General features: G+C 42.2%; 1 protein-coding gene across 3 annotated transcripts in view; it reads left to right on the forward strand.

Annotated features, from left to right (window-relative positions):
* Positions 1-21,245, forward strand: part of SLC23A2 (solute carrier family 23 member 2) — a 145,100-nt gene that overhangs the window by 15,320 nt on the left and 108,535 nt on the right. The window contains exon 2 of one of the 3 annotated variants that reach the window (XM_044748853.2): positions 1,657-1,784. The gene's annotated coding sequence lies outside the window, so the exon portion shown is untranslated. Of the gene's footprint in view, positions 1-1,656; positions 1,785-17,490; positions 17,628-21,245 lie in introns of those variants that run through there. The other 2 variants (XM_044748854.2, XM_070485612.1) reach the window with 2 other exon arrangements.

Below are 21,245 nucleotides of genomic sequence, written 5' to 3' on the forward strand. Positions count from 1 at the left end.
CTGTTCTTCTAAAGCTTTTCTTTTGTTACCTTTTTTCATGTTCCATTCATGTTCCATCTTTCCATTATTCCTCTTCTTGACTAATCTTCATTGATGGATGTTGCCTTTGTGCCTCCCTTCTGACTCTGTAAATTTTTAATAAACACAGCTTAAAATAGATTTGTGGTTGTGAAGATTTTATTTTGGGGAATCAGTTACCTTTCTCTTTTTTTTTTTTTTGCCTTGCGTGCGACATATATTTAGAGGAAAACATAATTTCTGCATTCATATTCTCATCACTTAAAATGAGTAATATATTTTGTCCTACACGGCAAAAGACCACTGTCTAGTTTCTGAAATTAAGAAAAATATGGATCACTGGAGACTCGTTGAATGCTGGGCTGGTACAAGTCTAATGGCATTTATGTGCTGATAACATCGGTGAATGGTGATGCTAACTCGCCTGGAACAAACAGTGGAATTGAAAGATTCGTAGCCTAAGTATTTTCCAATAAGAAACTTGGGATCTGGCTAAACCTGTGTCACTTGGTGGGTTTTTCTTCATAACAAAAGGCCAGGCTCATGACTGGTGCCACACTGGCTGTTCTGAGAGACAGCGAGTCAAGCTCTGGGTTCTTTTTATTGTAAAGTGAATGCATAGGTACAAGAGTATGCAAAATACATCCATTTAATAAGCAATAAAATGAACATCTGGTGACCTGTTGATAACCCAGTTTAAGAAACAGAATGTGACCCAGCTCTTTTGGAAGCACCCTCCCAATGTTTTCATACATTTTTAAGAGGCTTTAAAAGAACATGATTTTTGAGTAATTAAATCTTCTCTTCTGTTTTCCCCACAAACATAGTAATTTCAGTTTATTCTAGTGGTGGCATTGAGGCATGTGGAGTTACGACTAGAGATGAGGGCTCTGCTGTCATAGCCCTGATGGGCTCTGACCCCTGCGCTGTCACATCTCTTGCATGCCCCAGGACCTTGACCAGGAGGCCTCGCCCCTCTTGGGTTGTCTTACCTGTAAAGTCTGGGCCCAGGGGATCCCAAGGGTTGTTGTGAAGATGAAATTATGCGCGTATAATGTGTCGCACAATGCCTGGCACATAGTGAGAACTAAAATCTTTAAAAACTTGTTTTGAATCAAGGCCTTGTGCTAGGAAATATGGAGTTAAAAAATTATCAAGGTGGGGCCGGCCCTGTGCCTGAGTGGTTAAGTTTGCACGCTCTGCCTTTGGCGGCCCAAGGTTTCACCAGTTCAGATCCTGGGCGCGGACACGGCACCGCTCATCAGGCCGTGTTGAGGCGGCATCCCACATGCCACAACTAGAAGGACCCACAACTAAAAATATACAGCTATGTACTGGGGGGATTGGGGGAGAAAAAGCAGGGGAAAAAATTATCAAGGAAAAAACCCAATTGAATGCAAAATTGCTTTTTCCAAGGAGTTCTAAAATACCATATTCCAAAATATTTTGTGCAAACGGAGAGTTTGTGATCCTGCCCAGGGACAGGCTGGGGCCTCAGAGATGTTCCTTAGGAGTGAGGAAGGAATAGAACGGGTTCCAGGATTGGGCACAGCTGAGGGAGAAGTCCGCTCGTACCAAGTGACTCCTGCTAGGTTTATTATTAGTCTTTATTTTTATTTACCATTTGTTTTTCTCCAGCTAGGTTTTGACTCTGCCAACCGGACCTCCCCATGTGGTTTTGACCTTGGACCTCGGCAGGACAAGGAGATGTAGCTCAGCGGCTGGTACCGGGAAGCGTATGGACAGGTGCACGTCACAGCATTTAGGTGCGTCTGAAACCCAGTCTTTGTCCCGCTGAGTTTCGTGATAGAGTTGTGCTGACAGCCCTTTGGTGTTAGAACTCTTATGCTTGCCCTCTCACCCTTTGCACATGTCAGCAGCAGTCTAAATGCAATCTTGGGAATAATGAATTGTTAGGTTAATGCTAATGATAAGGTAATGGGCTTCTTTAGGCCAAATTCCGAGTAAGTAGATTAAACTAGACAATAAACGGGCATAGTCTTGCTGCTTATACTCATTACAAGGTACGAGGTAAATATTTTCGTTTTCCTTTACGTACTTTCAATTTTTTTATCAGTGAACATTTGCGTACCTACTGCTGTTGGTGTTCTCCGTCAGGGTCACAGGTCTGAGTCCTGGGGATCAAGAGCTTTAAGACCTGTTCCTTCACCCTTGTTCAGGCATTCTGCAATTTAAGTAGTGAGACTAAGCACATAGACATTACGAAGGAGCATGCCTTCTTGTTTTGTTTTTTTTTTTCCTCTCCTTCATCCCAAAAATCTTGATGGGCATTTTGGTTATTTTAAAATTTTTGCTATTATAAACAATACTGCAGTGAAATTTCTTGTATATAATTTGGGGAGAATAATCATAAGTAAATTCCTGGCAGTAAAATTGTTGGGCATAGAGTGGAAGATTTTTCGGTTTTTTAATTTTGGTAGATATTGGCAAATTGTCCTGCAGAGAAGGCTAAGAATTTACACACCTACTGATAAACATTCTCTCAAACACTTTGTCTTCTCACAACTAAATTTATTCAGTCTGGTGGGTGTAAAATGTTATGTCAGTGGTATTTTTATTTATTTACTTTTAATTTACATACAGTACCAGTCATTATTTAGGTGTACCATTATAAGAGCTTTCCCAGATGCTTAGAGGGGATCACTCCTTTTCAGAAAATGTTTACTTTCATTCTCTAATAAAAGAAGGCTGTGCTTTCTATTTAAAAAATAAATTTTAAAAACTTGGGAAATTCCAAAAATTAGGAAGAAGTATCCTTGATCCTACCACCTGATGACACCACTGTGAACATTTTTGTGTTTTTCTTTTATTCTCTTTGTTTTCTGTGTGTAGCTTTTTTTTTCCCCCGTAAGCCGTCATCGTCAAATTGTATGTGTTACTTTCTCAAAAGTGTTATTTATTAACGATGAGGGAGGTGAGGGGGAGACAGTTCCATCCGGGATACCTACAAGATAAGTGGTCTCCCAGCTGGGAGCGTCAGTTACACCTTTGTATCTCCATCCGCAGATCTCCTTCTCTGCTCTGTTCTTTCACAGAGCTTCTCTTTCGAAGCTCTGGTGGCTTTTGGTGAGCACTTGCCAAATGCACCTGCTCCTGCCAGCCCAAAGTCTGCATGTCCAGACCTTGTTCCTCACCTGCCTCGTCATGCCCTTTTCCTTCCTTACTTCCGAAGGACACTCTCTTGTTTTTTTCCCAAAGGTCATCTTTGACACCAAGTCTTAGATTTTTTTTTTTCCTTTGAAATCGCTCCCTCTGTCCATCCCTTTTTCTCGTCGCTCCGAGCATACAGGTGACAGTTCACTGCCTGGCTGTTCGTAGCTGAGGACACCGGCTCTGCCCACTGCCTAGAACCTGCAGACCATTGACTGGTTCTGACTGAGGCGCATTTTAGAAGTTGATCCACAGATGCGGAGGGACTTAGACATAAACTGGATCAAAAACTTGAAGGAGTGAGGAGAAATTTTTGTTTTGTTGGTGGCTGATTTCTGAGAGGCCGTGTCTGGTAATTCTGGTGTTTTTGGTTTACAGACTGTGGGCTGTTGACGTCAGTGTCCCAGTTTCTCATTACTAACCATGTTATATAAAAATGCTGCATTGTTTATAGTTCGATCAGTAGCAACAAGAGAATTAAATATTTACGGGAAAAATTGAGTAGTTTCAAAAACCTCTGTAAACACTGAGGATGATTGCGGAGCTTACATAAAGAAGGTGAGGCGGGCGGATGGGAGAGTTGTGTAACGGTCACTCTGAAAGAGGTTCTAAGCATCTTAGATCAGCTCTGGCCCCTTCAGTTGGGTATGTTTTAAAATCAATGTGTTAGTGTTGGATTAAGACCAGCTGTTTACAAATTTTCTGAATCATTTGCTGACTTTCCGTTTGGTATGGAAAAATCTCGTCAGTAAATTTGTCCCATTCCTTCTAATGATAATTCTTTTTAATTACAGGTATTATTTTGTTTTAGGTTTGCTGTACGAAACCAGAATCTGCAATTCAGTAGTTTTGAAGCCCCTCTGTATTTGAGTAGTGTTTAGTCTTGGATGGATCCTGTGTTTTTTTTTTTTTCTGAGGAAGATTAGCCCTGAGGTAACATCTGTCAACCCTCCTCTTTTTGCTGAGGAAGACTGGCCCTGAGCTAACATTCGTGCCCATCTTCTTCTACTTTATGTGTGGGACGCCTACCACAGCATGGCTTGCCCAGTGGTGCTGTGTCCGCACCCGGGATGCGAACCTGCGAACCCTGAGCCGCCGAAGCAGTATGTGTGAACTTAACCACTGTGCCATCAGGCCAGCCCCGGATCCTGTATTTTATTTAGATTTCTTGTGCTGATTCTGAGCTTCCCTGAAGAACCCTTGGTTCCCCTTATGACCTTTGGGCTTGTGCTTCTTAGCACGTGGATTTCTGCTCTGGCCTTTCTCACATCTGCTCTGTCTGTCCTTCTCCCAGTGCTGAGAAGTCAGGGTATGGCACCTGCTCCCCTCCATCAGTGCAGGCTGCAGAGCTGACTGTGGTGGAGGGGTGGTAATAGAGGGTTTGTTTTGTTGTTTGGACTCAGATATATGGCCCTGCCTATGTTGTGTGTGTGTGTGTGTGTAAAATCAAAGTGTCAGAACACACTCCTTGGTTGGAGTCTGATCATGATTACCGTGGTTGTGTGCTCTGAAATAGCATTTACTTTTCTCTTTTCCTGGTATCCACTTTCTTTAGACCAGCGCTGTCCAATATAATTATAATGGGAGTCCCATATGTAATTTTCTAGTAATTATATTAAATACAGTAAAAAGAAGCTGGTAAAATTAACTTTAGTAATATGTTTTATAACCTAATGTATAAAAAATGTTAAAACTTCATGTAATCAATATAAAGTTATTAATGAGATATTTTACTTTTTTAAATAATAATTCTTTGAAGTCTGGTGTGTATTTTACACTTACAGCACATCTCAGTTGGACTGATTGCATTTCACGTGCTCAGTAGTCACATGGGGCTGGTGGCACAGCTCAAGGCCCACGTTGCTTTATCTGCCACTGAGTAATAAGTTTTCAGCTTGTAAGCTTTTGGGTTTTTGGGTATTTCGTAATGCCACCCACTTGTCACAGATTGCATGATAACATATACTCATAGTTGAATGATGCCTCGATCAGCTTCCCTTGTCTCATTTTTTTTCCTTTCAGTTTGAGAGGTTTCTTACTGCTTGGAAAAGGCTTCTGAACCAATTCAACAGGTAAATCGATACGCAGTATTTCTAGATGTTAATTCATTTGTGCCTGATTTGAGAATAAAAAAAATCCTTAACATACTTACATATATATATATATTTATATATAAAATTTTTTTTAGTAATTTTCTATTTTACCCAAGAATCACAAATACATTTTGTAGTTTATAATTTTAGACACACTAAAGTTTAGGGTCCAATGAACGATTCTCATTTCTTTTAAAAGAACTGATGGCCTAGGAAAATGTGAAGTACAGTACTGTTGTTAGACAAGCATGGCCTTTGGAAGTTTGAAGAGAGTAGAAGGATATGAGGAAGAACAGGAGAATCGGGACCTCCTGAACACGGCTTTGCAGAACGTTTGGAGAGCCTGCCTCCTGACCACACTTCCCGTCTCCTTAGTTACTCTGCTGCTGTCAGCAGCTTCTCAGAAATGGGGGCCGTGAGCGTCTAGTGACAGGGAAGCGCTGACCCGCCCTGCTGCTGTTTCAGGAGCACAGTGCCTACATCAGTATGGCGTGTGTGTTCCACTTTGAGTCCCTTACTGTCTCCCTCTAGTTTGTCTTGCCTGCATATTTATCTCAGTATTGTCCTTCGGCAGTGACTTATGGTTTAAAAATTAAAGTGATACGCACACATTATAGAAAATTAAGAGCAGAAAGTCGCTTCTAACCCTGTGATCTAGAGGTAATCACCCCCCTTGCCGGTGCTTCCTCCGTTTTCTCTCTGTACACACTGTAATGGGGTTATCATGTCTGCTTTGTAACTGGCCTTTTCCTCCACTCAGTGATACACTCAACATATTCCATCCCAGGGAATACGTCTAGTACCAATTTCTTTTTTTTGGAGGAAGATTAGCCCTGAGCCAACTGCTGCCAATCCTCCTCTTTTTGCTGAGGAAGACTGGCCCTGAGCTAACATCTGTGCCCATCTTCCTCTGCTTTCTATGTGGGACGCCTACCACAGCATGGCATGCCAAGTGGTGCCGTGTCCACATCCGGGATCGAAACTGGTGAACCCTAGGCTGCCGAAGCGGAACGTGCGAACTTAACCGCTGCACCACTGGGCCGGCCCCAGTACCAATTTTTTAATCTCCACAATATTCTGTTACAGGAATGTACCTACAATTTAACCAGTTTTTTATTTTTAGACATTAATAATTTCCCCTCTAGTTTTGGATTATTCTAAGCAGTATTTTAGTGAACAGTCTCATAATGAAAAATTTTAGCCTTTTAAAATTATTTTGTTATGATAAATTCCTCAAGAGTAGAATTGTTGGGTCCAAGGCTATGTGTATTTTACTGATGTTGTTAAATGACCATCTAGAAATGTTAAGCCAGTTATTACTCCGGCTAACAGTATATCCAAGTGCCTACCTGCTAAAGGGACATTAAAAACGTGATTGAATAATCTTATGAGTTTGTTGAATGAATTATGAAAGATAGGTTTTGTTTATGCTCTTTTGGATTTTTCACATTTTTTATAAGAAAGCTTATACATGAATTATATTCCTGTCAGGAACACAGTGAGAATCACGTTAAAATATAAAAGGAATCTTGACAGTATTAGGAATTCTTACAGCCAAGTAGACTGCTTTTCAGTGTGTGCTGCTAAGGTGTCCTGAAGCCAGTATGCCAGAGAACCTGCCTCCTGAGGTGGTGGCTTGCTGGAGAAAGTTTTAGGTATACTCTTTACTCTCTGAGATCTTATTTTTTGCTAGCCAAAACTTAGGAACCAAATAGATTTCAGAAAAATGTGGATTCTGCACTGCATGAACTCAAGAAGAGCATAAATTTGAATAAGAAGGAGACTTGATATGAATTGTGGTCATTCTGAGGATTACTCCCTTCAGTTTGGAGGGAACAATGAAGAGAGGTCTGGAAAGGATTTGCTGAGGATTGATAATTTGAAGAGAAATCTGAAATATGAATACGAATTCTCCAGATGTTGCAGCATTCCAGGTGGAAAGACTTAGCAGGCTGTTTTCCAGCCTTAATTTGACATTGCCCATGAGTTTTGAAGTTCACCCAATCTGTGGTACCACTCTCGCTTTACTTTTTCACCATCACCTGCCAACTTCTTGGTCATTCCCAATGTTCCTCAAGAATGTTGGCTCTTGGCGTGCTACTTTTTCTTTCCACTGTCTTCTAATATCATCTCTAAGTCGTTGGCTCATCCGGTCTCTGGACCTCGCCATCCCTTCATATGATCTTTTCCATGGGAGTTTTGCTTCCAGTTCACTTCCCCTCTCCCGGGCCTTATCATCTCCCACGTGACACTCTTGGAATCTTGAGCTTGGAGAGTCTCCTCTGTGCACATGTCCTGTCCTTCCTCGCTCTCATTCGGGCACGTTGTTCCTGTTCTTCAGGCACATTGGTGTTCTCTGTCTTCCTCTTGCTTTCCTCACCCTCTTTACCTGCCGTGGTTGCCACAGGGAATCACGTGACTGTCGTCTTACCAGCATCTTGTTTTCCTCACTCTCTGAACTCGCCCCATGACTTGGCATCCTACCTCAGTGGCTCAGTCCTACTATTGAGATTTCCTGTGTTTTTTGTCAGTTGCACTCTGCTGGAGACAAACCAGATATCAAGGTGACTTTCTCCATTACATATTTACAAATTTTGGGCTCAGACCTTTGAGTTCTGTATTTTTTTAATGTCATTCCTTTTACTCATCCTTTTCCCAGTCTCAGCTCAGCCTCCTTCCTCTCCCCCATGACCTCTGCTTCTTAGTTCATTAAGAAAATAAGTTGTCAGATAAGTGCTCCCTCAACTTCCTGTCTTCCTACCTCATCGAGTATTGAGAAATAGTAACTAGCTGTGCGCATCTCTCCCCACGTTATTCCACAGAGGATATGAGGCAATCATTACAGATGGTCTGTGTGGAGCTGTTGTAACAGACTGCAAGTCTACGGGGGAACTGCTTATCTCTCCCTGTGGCATAGTTAGACCTTCTTATCTCTGGCTTATGGAGATAGGCTTGTGTTTTCATAGAAGATAGAACTTTAGAAGTGGCACAACCCTTGGAGAGGGGCAAGTTAAATGACCTCCCAGGTGACAGAGCTCGTTAATGGCACAGTCTGGGCTGGAATCTCGATCACATCTTCATTGGCCTTTCCTTGTCTTAAATAAAATTACTTTAGATAGATTTTTTTTTCTCCTAGGGAGAGGTTGGATTGGAAGCTAAGACGACATCAAATTTATTTGTAGTTTAAAAATTAGATATTGGAGGGGCTGGCCCCGTGGCCGAGTGGTTAAGTTCGCGCGCTCCGCTGCAGGCGGCCCAGTGTTTCGTCGGTTCGAATCCTGGGCGCGGACATGGCACTGCTCGTCAGACCACGCTGAGGCAGCGTCCCACATGCCACAACTAGAGGAACCCACAACGAAGAATACTCAACTATGTACCGGGGGGCTTTGGGGAGAAAAAGGAAAAAATAAAATCCTTAAAAAAAAAAAAAAATTAGATATTGGATATACATGGAACAGAATCCAAAAGGTACATGAGGACAGACCCGGGAACTGCTTGCCTCCTGTCTGATCCAGCTCCCCTCTCTGGAGGCAGTCACTTCTACCAGCTTTTGTGTGTATGTTTGTGTATCTTTCCTAAAGATTGTCTTTGTCAAAAATTTGTTTTTAATTGTGAAATTTCAAATATGAAGAAAATGAGAGAATGACCACTCATACGCCAGAAACCCAGATCTAATAAGTCTACGCATGTTGTTTTTGCTTTAGATTTTTTTTTTAAAGAAAATAAAACATTTCAGATACCCTCTTTGTATGCTTTGCTAATCTCGTCTCCCTCCCTCTCTCCCAGAGGTAACTTTGCAGTCCCTATTTTTACTTTTGTATTACATGTTTATGTATCCATAAACACATACAGTATTGACTGCATGAGTTAAAACCTTAAATAAAAGATCTTATATGGTATGTGTTCTGCAACCTACCGGCTCGGTCAGGAATCTGTTTTCAAGCCATGTTGCCCCAAGTGGCTAGAGTGCATTCATTTTAACTGCTCTGTTTTATCCCACTGTTTGAACATACCTGAACTTATTTATACATTCTCCTATTGATGTGTTGGTTGTGTACTGTTGAAAACAAGGTGGAGTGTGCTGAGAAGTGGCATTGCTGGATCGTAGTGCACACATATCTTCAACCTGCTAGTTACCAAATTGTTTTCCCGAGTCTTTGAACCAGCTTGCATTTCTGGCAACAGAGTGGAAAAAGTCCTGTTTGTCCACAGCCGTGCCCACACTTGCTGTTGTTAAGCTCTTTTATTCTTGCCTTATCTGATGGGTGTGGAATGGTACCTTGTTTTAACAGGGATATGCCATGGTTTGTTTGTCCATTCACTAGTGAAGGTGAATGCTGTTTCAGTGTTTGGCTATTGTAAATAAAACCACTTAAACATTTATGCACAGATTGTTGTTCAAACATAAGTTTTCCTTTCTCTAGGTAGATACCCAGGAGTCCTATTGCTGGGTCTTAGGGTTGAGGTATGTTTTAACTTCATAAGAAATGGCCAAACTGTTTTTCAAAGCACTTGTCCTGGTTTATATAACCACTAGGAGTCTGCAAGAGTTCCTGTCACCCTGTGTCCTTATCAGCACCTGGTGTTCTCTCAGCAGTTTTTCTCTTTGTTTTAGCCATTCTAATAGGTATGTCATATAGCTTTTTAACCCAAAGAATGAAAATTAAAAGTTGATTATTTTAAAATGAGTAAAGTAATTGATTTTTGCCCTCCTTGATCTTGGATGATCTTTTTTCCGCCTTAATTCAAAATCAGAGCGTTGTGTAAGGGTAACCAAAGAATGAAGCAGAGGCAGTACAGAGCAGCATAACATCTGCTGCTAGAAAATTTGGTCAATGTATTTTTTTTGCTGTCAGAGAAGTTTGTTAAGTTATAACATCTTTGATTTTTTGGTTGGACTTTTTTTGGGGGGTTTTATTTCTGGAAAATATGTATTAAAACTTTATGGCCAAGAGTACTGAGATCTCATTTTAATGACGTCATCCACCTACTTGTGTGATTCCCCACCCCCTAGGCTTTGAATAAGATTTAATTTGAGGATGCTTGTTCCATTACTAAAAACAGAAGTGCAGAAGCCACAGATGTAGGCCAACACCCTTATTTTATAGAGCAAGACATTTCAGGTCCACTGGGTAATGACTTTCCTGCACTTACAGCACCACCCATGGTCTACACCACCACGCGTGTCTACAAGGTGGGCTTCCGGATTCCCAGTGCAGTGCTGTTTTCCCACTACCCCTGTACTCTAGTGCATGGTGGTGACTCAGACACACTGTGATGTGAACCTTGAGTTTAAAGGATGCAGTCTTCGTAATGGACTGACTTTCAGAGTTGGATATGCTTGTTTTTACTTTTATTGCCGAATTCAGACATGTGCTGTCAGCACACATTCTGAGTCATGCTTTGAGATTATGAGTGATTAGCCAGCTTTTAAGCATCTGCCAGAGAAGCCAATTTAATTAGTCTTTGATAGTCAAGGGGAGCAGTGAATTTATTCATCCCACCCAGATGTTTACCCCTTATCATGATCCTTCCATTTGGTTCCTCTGAAGGAAAATGACATTTAGCCAGGTTTGAAATATGTACTGATCCATTCGTTTTGAAAACTTAGTAGCTGGGGTTATTCCAAATGTGTTTTCTTGCCAGATTTTCTCTCTCTGCTTGTTTTTTATTTTTGGGGTATAGTTTTGACTGTCCTAATATACCCAAATTTGAAGAGAAACTTGCTTTTCATGTAATCTGGTTCCTTTTTTCTTATTGTTTCACCGTTCCTAGCGTATTGATTCATTAACATGGCTCAACATGGTTCCTGCAGCCAGTGAGAGAGGGAAGGGAGAGGGCATGCCGATTTCTTCTCCAATCCCGTTAGCTGAAACTTAGTTGCATGGCCACATCTAGCTGCAAGAGAGGCTGAGAAATGTTGCCTGAATTTAGCTGCTTTTAACCCAGCTTAAAATCAGGGTTTCTATTAGTTTAATTAGTTGAATGAGAGAGGACTCTTGGAGACATCTGTTGGTTTCTGACACTTCTGCTAATGAAGAGAAGTTGGCACGTGAATCAAAGCAATGTGTAATCAGAAATAAATTGGATATGAAATGAAAATGTATTTTAATTGTCGACTCTTTATGTTTGAAATTTTCCAAAATAGTTTCTTAAAAACAGTTTTTTTTTTGAGGAAGATTAGCCCTGAGCTAACATCTGCTGCCAATCCTCCCTTTTTTTGCTGAGGAAGACTGGCCCTGAGCTAACATCCATGCCCATCTTCCTCTACTTTATATGTGGGACACCTACCACAGCATGGCTTACCAAGCGGTGCCGTGTCCACACCTGGGATTTGAACTGGCGAACCGCGGGCCGCCAAAGCAGAACATGCGAACTCAACTGCTGTGCCACCGGGCCAGCCCCTTAAAAACAATTTTATATTTTATAATTTCTTACTTTTACCAAGTGCCATTTAAATATTGTAACACTAGAGGGTGCTGTTAGTCAATACATTTAATTTTTTTCCCCTCAGTTTGGCTTATTACAGAATCAGAGTAGTAGTTTTTGTCCAGCTGATAATCCTAAAGCTCCTTTGATGTTTCACGCAGTTTTACAACAGTAGGGGCACTGGAATGTCAATATGTAACATTTATTAGGAAAGGAAGAAGTAATCACCAAATGTGTAAGGTTTTAAAAAAAAAAAAAGGGTAGTTTAGATTATGTCCTTAAAGGGAAAACATACATCAGAGATTACATTAATCAAGTTGGATATTTTCAAAGCATAATTCACTTCTGAAGAATTAATTTGGCCAGGTTTAGCCTTTTAGTTGTTTTGCCTTATTTTTTGTTCCAAATGTCCTAACCTTGTAGAAGTACTAAGAATTGAGCTCCTGCTAATTTTGCCCCCAGTACAGTGGGAGGGGCCTGTCTAAAACTTGGAAAATCAGATGAACACAAAGAAAAACACCTCTCATCCCACTTTACAGAGATGACGTCTGTAAACTGCGTGGAACATCCCCGTCTGCTTTCTTAGCACACTTGCACATGTGCGTGTACAGTACTGTGGAAAGGGGGCGCCATGTGAGTTAGTGCTGGTGTGTGTGATGTGTTGTCTGTGTTCATTTTGTCGCTGGCTACCTTCCTGAAGTGACATGTTCTAGCTCTTATTTTTTTTCTTTAAAGATTGGCCCTGAACTAACACCTGTTGCCCATCTTCTTTTTGTTTCTTCTTCTTTTCCCCAAAGCCCCGCAGTGCATAGTTGTATACTGTAGTTGTAGGTCCTTCTGGGTGTGCTATGTGGGAACGCTGCCTCAGCATGGCTTGATGGGCGGTGCTAGGTCCGCACCCAGGCACCCAGGATCCGAACCGGTGAAACCCTGGGCGGCCGAAGCGGAGTGTGTGAACTTAACCACTTGGCCATGGGGCGGGGCCTCCTAGTGATTTTTTTTAGAACTCATTTTCTGACCCATTACCTGTAAATAATTCTTTTGTTTTCTCTTTTCCAATATTTGAACTTTCAAATCTTTTTCTTATTGTATTAGTTAGAACTTCCAGAACAGTCTTCTATAATGGAGGCCATCAGACTCGCTTCTGTTTCTGGCACTGATGGGCCCCATCTGGGTTTTTCAGGGTATCTCATTGGCTATTAGCATGAGATAGGAATGCTTTTGTGTGTGTGTGTGTGTGTGAGAGAGGAAGACTGTCTCTGAGCTAACATCTGTGCCAGTCTTCCTCTGTTTTATGTGACATGTCGCTGCAGAGTGGCTTGACAAGCAGTACTAGGTCCGCGCCTGGGATCCAAACCTGTGAACCCTGGGGCGCCAAAGCAGAGTGGGCAAACTTAACCGCTATGCCACCAGGCTGGCCAGAGATAGAGATTCTTTTTGAGGACATTTTTCTTCTATGTTGGAAGGTGCTGAGGGTTTTATTTAAAAATTGATGTTGAGTTTTGTCAAATGCCTTTTTTGTTTCTGTTGATCTTAGTTTCCCTTCTACCTGCTGATGTGACTTGTAATACTACCTTTTTTCCTTCTCTTGTGCTTTGTCAAGTTTGGGATCAAGATTATGGTAGATTTCTAAAATAACTGACAAGCTTTTTGTCCTTTCCTAGTGCTTTGGTACTGTCTGAGTAGTGTAGGAAGTGGCTGTCCTTTAATGCTTGGAGAGATGTGCCTGGGAGGCCACCTGCGCCCCGTGCATTTTTGAGTGGAAGGTCTTTATCCACCTTGGCCTTGGGAGGCTTGTTTAAGAGGCCTCTTGGATGTATTTACCAAATGTATCAATTCTGTTGCTTATTTCCTAGCTAATTTTTCTCTTTACTTTCTTTAGGGTATTTTGTTGCTTATTCTTTCTTGTTTAATTGTAAGGGTGTTTTTACAGTTTCCATTTCACCTTTGACCCAACAGTTATTTGGGAGAAAATTACAATTTTTGAAGATTTGCTAGATTTTCTTGGTGGATAATTGTTTCTTCTCTTTTTGGCATTATGGTCAGGCACTGAGAAGTAGAAATTCCTTTTCTGTGGGGGCTGAAATTTTCATTTGACGTGATGGTCCGTTTTCGCAAGTGCTCTTTGGCTGTTGAAAATAAAGCTCTGTTTTCTATGGGGTGCAAAGTTTGAATTTACTATGTTAGCCTTACTCCTTATATTGGTGAGACTCTTTAACCGATACAGAATAAAATTAACGTGGAGATCAGGCCTGTGTTCGTACCCCTCCACCCTCTTGCCCCCCATCTTCCTGGAGACAGATAGGTATGTTTATGAATTGTTGGTCATTACTTCTATATTGCTGACCATTATGGGCCTTACTTCAGTGAATGTTCAGAACATAAAAATTGACGTAATATTTCTATTGTGAATTTTATATTTTAGTAATGTAAAATGACCCTTTCCCCCCTTTTAATACTCTCTGGCATGAATTCTGTTGTGTCTGACATTAACAATAACGCAGCATTAATGTTGGTGTATTTTCGTTTTGCTTTGTTTAAGGTCTGTCTTTGGGGATTTATTTTTTTTATTTTGTTGAGATCACAATGTTTATAACTGTGTAAATTTCAGATGTACAGTATTACATTTCAGCTTCTGTACAGACTGCATCATGTTCACCACCAAAGTCTAGTTTCCATCCGTCACCAAACATATGTGACCCTTTGACCATTTATTTTTTGATACATCGGAGAATATTTTTGGTTAAATGAATATAATTAATTTACAAGTTTAGTTCGTTTTAGTCTGTTTCAAATTCTAATAGTGGTTTCCTTGAAGTAAAAAACATTAAAAAAAACCTGTTTCTCCAGTTGTCCTGGCTAAGATCTCATGGTATTTTTCCATTCCTGTCTGATTGGGAGAAGGGCTTTAGCATCTTCTTATCCCCTGTCTTCAGTCTTTATTAATGTACCCTTGTTTGATCTGCTCTATTGTCATTAATTACATTTTTTTACATTACATAGCATATGCTGAGAGACTAATTTGATGTATGTGTTCAGTTTTATAACTGGGTTTATGTTCATTATTTAGTTTTGTCCCCATCTTGATGATTTTGGTTGTCATACATTATTAGCAGCTTGTATATTACTGGCCTCTGTGAATTTTGCGTCTTATGTGATTGGAATATAGCCTGAAGCTTTTATTTTTTTTTTTCTTTTTCATTTTTCCTTCTCAGCCCATGCGTATGTGAGATTACAGTTTTTGGCTTTCCCACATGAAGGGCAACTTGTCTGGGTATAAAATTCTTTGGGAAAACCTTTTCTTCAGTTCTTTATAGATCTTCCTTTTCTATTAACTTCTAGCATTTAATGCTGTCTTGGACTATCCTGGGGCTAATCTTAATTATTGCTACTATTTAAGTAAACCAAACATTTTCTCTTCCTCTCTAGATGTTTCTATAACTTTTTCATCCTGTAGTTAAATGTTTTCTCTGGAGTGTGTCCAAGTATAGGTTTCTTCTCTCTGATTTTGCATGGATCTGGTGCGTTCTTGTAATGTCTATACTCAGATTTTTATTAATCTCAGAATAGTTGTTTTTTGTTCTGTATCTTTTATATCTTTGTTCCATTTGTTCTTTTTAAAAGAGTTTTATCGAGATATAATTCACATGCTGTAAAGCTCTCCCATTTCAAGTGTATAGTTCAATGGCTTCTAGTAAATCAGACTGTGAAACCATCACCATAATCAAATTTTAGGACATTTTCTCCCTCCCATGAAGAAATCCTGAATGTGTTAACAGTCACTCCCTTTTCCTGTCCCCCACTGCCACCCCAGCCCCAGGCAACCACTAATCTACTTTCTGTCACTGTAGATTTGCCTGTTCTGGACATTTCATATAAATGGACTCATACAACATGACAGGCTTCTTTGTTCTGTTTTCAAGTCCAGTTGAGAAGCACTGATTATTCACCTCTTGGCTTTGCTCTTTGCTTTTTTCCCTCCGTGCTACTCATCTCTGAACTGTTACTGCCTTTCTGGACCTTTCCTTGTCTCTTGAAGTTTCTCCAGCTTCTCCTCCACCTTTCAATTTTCTGCTGTTTTCTACAATGTAACTTCTCTTTGTTGCTTCTAGGTTGACTTTGTGCTTTTAGTTTCCTTACAGTTCTTTACCGCCCCAGCTTATTGTCTCTTGGTCTCAGTCTGATTTCTTCATATAATTGTTTTATTAGTTTTTTTTATTCTTTTCTTCTTTGTTCCAAATTGAAATTTTCTTTTGGTTCCTGCAGTAGAACCTTTCTGAGGTTAGAGTGTTCACAGAACATCCTAAGTACAGTTCTTGTATTCAGGATACAGAAAGTGGAATATTTTTTCCTACAGGCCACATACTGGATTTTTCCTCTTAGCTCACCTTGAGCATGGGGTGTCTTGTCTGCTTGGGTGTGTTGACCTGATGGGTGGGGTGTGTCACATGTGACCTGTGTTTTGGGCACTTGTGGTGGTGACTCTCCTGCCCCTGAACAGCTAAAGCGCTTGGCTCCCAGCCGTCTCCCCAGCTTCTCCTATGGCTTCTCCTCCAGTCAAGTGGTGTCTGCTTCTTAACGCTCTCTGCTGATTTCCTTAAGATTTTTCACGAGTAAGTAACACTTAGAGCTGCTTTTCTCCAGTTCCTCTTCTGCCTTTATCCCAGGGACCCCATCTCCCAAGATGTGCTTTGCTGCTGGTAGATAGATGCCTCTTCTGCCTGGCTGTTTCTCAGCCGAACCTCATGGTCCCTGTCTGGACTGGGGAAGAGCAGCCTGGTTTGGAGAGAGGAGGCAGCTATCTGTCCTCTCACAGCACATCTCGAGGGGCAGAGGTGCCCACTGCTCAGGTTTCTGGCAGGCGCTGGCCTGGAGTCAGGACTACAAAGGACAAAGTGACTACAGCTGTGGCTTCTTCCCTCTTACTAATACTAGATGGTCAGCATGTGTTTGCTTTTTGTGGTTGTTGTTGAGGAGGATTGTCCCTGAGCTAACATCTATACCACTCTTCCTCTATTTTGTATGTGGGAGACCACCACAGCATGGCTTGATGAGCGGTGTGTAGGTCCAGGCCCTGGATCTGAACCCGTGAATCCTGGGCTGTTGAAGCAGAGAGCGTGAACCCAACCACCACACCACTAGGCCAGTCCCTGTTTGCTTTTTTTAGTGTGTTCTTGGGTACTACCAGTGTTCAGTGGGGCCCTGCAGCTGGGACCTGCATACCAGATACCACAGTCACTTGGGCTCTTGGGGTTAGCTCTCAATATTACAGTGATTTGTTGCCTTTGTCTATCATCTAGGGAAGAGATCATACCTTGAGATATTTTTTTTTTTTTTGCTCTGTATTCAGCACTTACATGAGATCTATTTTTAATTTCTGAAAGTCTTTGAGCTTTGAAAACAGTGTCTTTGGGACCCCCAATTGGGGAACTGAAAAATGACCAGGGAGTAGAATTAATCTCCCTTTTGTCTGAGCTGCAGGCAGTGTGGCTGGACTTGTTTGTCCGAACAGAAGGGTTTGGAAAGATAGGTTTTAATTTCCCTCATTTGTGTGGGTTTGAGAAATGTAATCCCAGCAGCTGCTTGGTTTCCACAGTAGAACATCTAGCCTGCCACGTTGAAGCCTGCTACAGATGGTCGGTGAGCACAGCATACTGGAAGCATGCAGTAGCCGTTTGTAACCAGGTGGTGGCTGTTGTGTAACACAGATACATGGCATTTCTGACTAGGTGGTGTGGTTATACAATTTTGGCGAGCCTGTGTGGGTTATAAAAGCCGAAATTCCTTCAGCACCTGAGGTGTCTGCTCCTGAGTCCCAGGGCGATCCCAGCCCTGCACAGGCACCCAGCGTGGACTTGGTGGTGGCGCACTGATTAAAGAGTATTTTTGTGGATAGGGTAAGATTTCTCTCTGCAGGTAAGACCATTTCTTGATACATAAGCTCTGCTTTGGGGAATTAGAGTCTTGTGTGTCTCTGTCTGTGTATGTGTCTGGGTCCACAGGTGTCTGTTTCCGTGTGTGCCCCTGTCGATGACCGGGTGTCTGGTTTTCTGTGAGCATCTGGCTGTGTGTGTGTGTGTCTTTGTAGGTGAGCGAGGAGCCTTTGACTCCAGTTTGCTCAGCTGCGTTACCAGAACATCTCCGAAGTCTTTCTCAGTGCTGTCAGACATTATTTAAAAAGTAATAATTGAACATTAACATTTATGCAGTGCTTGGAAGGTAGTGCCCTTCACTAAATAAGTGAGAAAAGTGACATTAAAACCTGGTGTGCCACAATTAAAATGTCAGAATCAATGCTTTTCAGGTGCTCACTTTATTCTCTGAGCGAGGTCCGGTCCTGGGACTTCCAAGGTGCTCCATGCTCCTTTATGTTTTCTTTTACACAGAATTTTAGAGGTTTGGGGAAATGTGAGTACACAAGCAAAAAGGAATGTCGATTGAGTGGACTTTGTGGAGAGCTGGAGTCTCTTTTATAGCTGAAAACATCTATTTTTAAATCCTTTTAAGGTTTTAAGGTTGTAAAAACCTCAGGTTTCAGGTTCAGACACCAAGAAAAACAATATGTCTGTGGCATAGGATTCTAAGTCATTGCAGTCTCTGTATTGAATAGATATATTTTTTATGAATTAGGAGGAACATGCTCCTTTGCAGAAGAATAATGTATAACATACTTACAGGCATGGGATGTATGTTAATGGTCAGGGAAAAGGCTCCCCTTTGTTGAAGGTCGGGAAAAAGCTATTATTTTGGTCACTGCACTTGGTGTTAACCTGGAGAAGAATTCCAGTGTTCCCACCCCGGGTAATGGCTGTGCAGTTTCGGCAGACCCGCTCTTCACCCATCGGGTAATCCATCATCGAAGGTGAAAGTTCAGAGCACCCTTTTCCTTATCTTGGGAAAGTCTGAGGAGGAGACGGAACTTTTGGTAAACTGGACTAGGGGGCAGCAGGGGTGCGGTGCGGAGGAAAAAGATATTGCAGAAGAGATTTGCAAATGGAATTTCTTCTTCCAGAGGATAGGAAGAAAGCAGATGGTTGAGAGAAGTAAGCAAATGTCCCAAAGTCCAGCAAAACTGAGCAGGTGTAATGGGTGGTTAGAAATTAGGGAAACGTGGAGCTTGGCCTCGCTCTGCAGGCGAGAGAAGGAAATTTGGTTTTGACACTTGGGGCAGAGGAAAGGATGAGACCATTCCAGAGAGGAACGGTGTGGTCTGAAGAGTAATCCAGGGAGAGGGCTTGAGCTTGAGGCTGGACTGAAGGGCTCCTTCAAATGCTTCTCCCAGCACACGTGCCTTCTCCAGGGGGGCAGCAGTGGTGACAGTGGCTGGAGGTGACCGGGTGCCCTCCAGAGGCATCCCCTTCACAAGGAGAGAAGGTGCAAGTCATCCCCAGGAAAGGGAGGATGGACCTGGGAGCTGGGGTGGCACTGAGGGGGACAGGGTCAGGAGGGCAGAGCCACCCCCGGGAAATTACCGTAGCTCCCAAGGCTGACATCCTGGAAAGTGTGTGTGTGGGACATCAAGTGACAAAGGTCATTTGGAGATGTGGAAGGAGAGAAACCTTTCTTTCCCTCTGCTGACAGAAGCTGGGGGGCTTTCCTCGGCTCCCTCCGAAATGACCTCAGACACAGCCGCTGAGGCCTTTTCCGCTGCTCATCTTCAGAGACTTGTTCTGTTCGCCAGACTGTGAGGCCACTGGAGCAGCTTTGTGCTCTCAGAGCCACTGCTCTGCTTGCCGCTTACCCTTGGCTTTTGTCCAAGGAGAAATCAGCCTCTCTGGCCTGTTTCTCAATTGTGAAGTGGAGACGTTAACAACCCCTCCAGAATTTTTATACGGGTTAAGTGAAATCATCTTTATGTCTTGGATGTGACAGGCAGTCAATTAATTCTGCACATGTTTTTATCTTTCATTAAAATTCCATATAAAATTAGCTTTTCAGTGGCTCCTGTAATGACTGATTAGTACATTTAAAACGCTGTTTAAATACAAAAACAATTTGTACAAGACGTGATAGGTTAAATCATAGAGTAGAAATAAATGCAATAAAACCCATCTTAATTCTGCTTGAGTTTTCTCAAATATGCATTTATATTTTAATTCTGCACCCCAGGCTATACCTTTTGCTCCACTCACTCTCCCTCTCCCCTCTCGAGTCCCAGCCTCATGACTTCCTTGAATGAATTGGGGAGGTTCAGAATTGAGGCGGTTTTGTCATGGGTGTAGGACTAACTGGCCCATGGAAAATGTTCATGTTTTCCCCAAATATTTGAATGCCTTTTAAGTGATGGACACTGTGCCCCTGCCCCCATCCCTGCCTGGTCAGGGAGTTGGACCAAGAAGCCGTGTGCCATGGAAACAGAAGAGGGACAGCTCACTCAAGAATGCTGCTTGGAGGAGGAAGCTTCTTGAGCTAAGACCTGGAAACTGCAGGTCAGCGTGGTCTGTGCGGATGGTACCTGGGGCAGGAGAGGCATGGTGAGGATGATGAGTCTTAAAGTCTTGTCATAATTTTATGTAAATAAAGTTTGGGGAAGAGGTTGCTGCTGGATGATACCAGCCACAGCAGCTGATACCTACAACATTAGGTCAGAAAAACAGAGATCCCTGATGACTTTGTATTTTAAAGCCCCCAAACCAACAGAACGTCAGCTGCCTTGACCTTTTACTGTACACTTGACTCCATCTTTCATCGAAGCGAGCAGTTGATGAGTCATTCTTCTCATCTGGATCGCATGACCATCTCTTTCCAGGGCTCAGGCTGTATGTAAACCCATATCAGCAAAACAGTCCGTTTCAGGCTGGATTTAGGAGCTTTTTTAGGATTTAGAGTTTAATTTGGGACTAGAGTTATTCTTTACCAAGGGCTTCTCGGACCAAGCCTCTAGAAGAGACTGAAGGAGTCTTCTGCAGGCAGCCTGTGTTCTTTACGATCTTCTCTTTCATATTATCAGTTGTGTATTTCACTTTATGCTCCATAAAATGTTTGCTTTCAGTTAGGAATGATCCTCGCTGCCCACTTCACCCCATGGGTGTTCCAGGAACATTTGCCACCTCTATCTAGCTACTCTTCCTCCTCTCTGGCCCGCTGTGGAGGCCCCTGGTTCTGCTTTTAGGTAATTCCTAAGCAGTGCAGCAGCATTTGCCCAGGGGCCCTTTTCCTCCCCGAGCAGAGCAGGGTGGTTGCCATGGGGCATCAGGGGCCCTGCGGGTGTGGCCACGAATGCTCGGGAGTTCTCAGCAGGTGGTTTCTGAGATGGAACCTGGCAACCAACCTTGGGTTCCCCTTCAGAAATTCAGGTTTTATCCCGCTTCTGTTAAAATTTTCTTTCTCTCAAGAGAACATCTGACAAATCAAGACAGTGACAGAAGGCTGACACAGCTCACAGGGGTGCAATGGAGATTTTCTTGATTGTAGTCTTTGAGGGGCTTTGGTTTAGGGCTCTGGTGGCTTTTAGAGAAAGGCCCTGATCCTGAATCCTCTCCCCAACGTTGTGGCGAGGGAACATTATGGTATCTTGTTACCAGTCTTGTCATC

This window comes from Equus asinus, chromosome 15, assembly GCF_041296235.1.
Source record: "Equus asinus isolate D_3611 breed Donkey chromosome 15, EquAss-T2T_v2, whole genome shotgun sequence".
In the NCBI taxonomy this organism is placed as follows: Eukaryota; Metazoa; Chordata; class Mammalia; order Perissodactyla; family Equidae; genus Equus; species Equus asinus.